Below are 2,517 nucleotides of genomic sequence, written 5' to 3' on the forward strand. Positions count from 1 at the left end.
TCTAGGACCGTCAGTTATCTTGTCAGCTACCTTCGCCAATTCATCCAGGTCATTCGCCTGCCACGCAGACAGAAGAGGATGAATTGTGGACGGCATCTGGTTCAGGAACACCGTGCGTACGATGGCTTCACACCCTGAGTCTGGTGCTAGTCGTCTTATGTGTGCTAACAACCGTATGTATTCGTTACTGAGTAACGAATACAACACCTGACTCGGAGTACCGAGTCGTTACTCACATAATAATCTCATTACTCGCATGTTCCGTATAGCACCATCAACGTAAATCAGTACAACGCCACATATTGTGCGGTAACGAAACTCTTTTTCGTATCGATACTAAAGTGTGTTGCATGTATATGTACCTACATGCATGCATGATTCGTGTGAGGTACAAGTGCTTGATTGTATCAAATTGTTCGATTCGATACAAAAACCAACACCAACACACAAAAATATGTACGATCGAACATTTCCTCACGCTGCATGATTTGTTGCGATGATTCTTGTGAGGTACGAAAAGAACATAGTGATGCGACAAAGAGAGCGACAAGAAATTTTCGGATAATAGCGACAAAAACAAACCTTTATTTTTCAATATAGCACCACATACTGAAGCGAAAAGCGAAGAAAGCGACAAAGAGCATAGCGACGAAAACAAAAAAATTGTTTCGTTGCTTTCTGAGCAGACTGTTGCTTCACTATGTTTTTACGTTTTTTGTCTCTTTCTTCGCTATTATCCGAAAATGTCGCGTCACTATGCTCTTAGCCGTGCAAGTGCTTGTATCAAAAGTAACGAGCAAAGTAACGATACGAAAGATACGGGTTGTGTTTAGATTAGTAACGAATACATACGGGTATCCAAATTTTCGTTACTTTTACAGCTCTAGCTAACATCTCTGTAGGTTTCAAGCCGGTAGTATTTCCGCCGCTACTTGCTCTCCGTTGACTCCGCAAACCTGGCCAACAGTCGTGACTTCACGGCAACATATCGATTCTGTAGAGGCGGCGTTGTCACCAGATCATCAATGGCTAAGATGATGTCCTCATCAAGATTGATTACGATAAGGTTATACAAATCAATGTCGTTCGTTAACGTTGCTTAGTCTGAACGAGCGCTCTAATTGAGAAAACGAAAGTTGTGGGTTGTCTCTACTAAATTTGGGTACTTACTGAGCTGCTGAAATTGCTCGTGCATCCTTCGCAGTTGCATCTTCAGCCCCTCTGCTTCCATCGCTGCGCTACTACTATCGTAAAAATCCTTTATTTAGTCGTCGCCGTTGGCTGTTTGCGATCGCAAATTGTATTTTTTCATAGCCAAATCAATTACAACTGTATTCATTGCCTGATCACGTCGGGGTCACCACTATGGCTACTTCGGTAGCCTCAATTGAACAGTCGACTAATAAGCTTAACTAAACCAAACCTTTATTCTCAACGTTAAATTCAATTCAATTATAATGTATTTTATTCTTTTACACAAGCGTGTGTGGCGTGGGAAAAATACGAAAGAACAGCTCATTTAGCTTACCGCAGAGGGATGTATTTTCTTGTCACACAGGGATGTATTTTCAAACTTTACAACTAGGGAGCGGCTGAGGTCATCACATAGGAACTTTGCAAAGCAAAGATTTTATAGCTGTCTGGATACACACCATTGCAGGTTACTGGACACACAACATTCATTGCAAGTGATAAAAGCGTTGTAATTAGAGAAGACGACGAAATCGTTCGTAATTCGCAAGGTAAATGAGACTGAATTACTTGCAAATGAGGTAAAATTTCTATAGCGAATTACGTAATTCGAAGGGTAATTGGTGCGCCAATTACGAATGGGAGAGCGAGTTACGCCAGGTGGGAATGGACTTTTAGGTATTACTTACATACATATGAATTTACTTTTTTCCAACTCTGGTCGAAGTATATAATATAGTTAAAATAGCACCGATCGTTTTATGCTAGGCATGCTCAGCGCTGGCAAAAATTTTTGCACTTGGTAATGGAGTTCTGCCTGCGATGGGCATGGCTGTTTTCCAGCTTGTCGTTGAACAACATACGAGAGGACTGCTTTTGACGGTTCTTCTACATAAATATGTCAAAATGTATGTTAACCAGGGTTCGGAAATATTCATATATGAATCTTCGCGAACATACATTTATGATTTTATACGCGAAGGTGAACGATTCAAATATTCTGTATTGATTCTCCTTCGCGAACGTGAAGCATAAAACCAGTCCAGATAGTTCGCGTTCGCGAATGTTAGGTAGAAAAAATTTCCGCTGTTGTTCGTACGCGTATGTATTGGTGGACCAAACAGCGTGCGTTCATATATGTTGTAGCTATAAGTGGCAGCGATGCCTTCGCGAAGGTTCACTGCTGTCGTTCTCCTTCATAAATGAATGAAAATGCTGCGGCAAATATTCGCGGAAAGTTGGTGTGGCTAGAGATACTATTCTGTGCGAAGGCAATTTTGTTAATTGCATAAGATTTGCACCGTTCATTCGATTTTCAAAAATGAG

The sequence above is a fragment of the Rhagoletis zephyria genome, unplaced genomic scaffold (assembly GCF_001687245.7).
Source record: "Rhagoletis zephyria isolate East Lansing unplaced genomic scaffold, Rhagoletis_zephyria_1.1 Rzeph_scaffold_01388, whole genome shotgun sequence".
NCBI classification, from domain to species: domain Eukaryota; kingdom Metazoa; phylum Arthropoda; class Insecta; order Diptera; family Tephritidae; genus Rhagoletis; species Rhagoletis zephyria.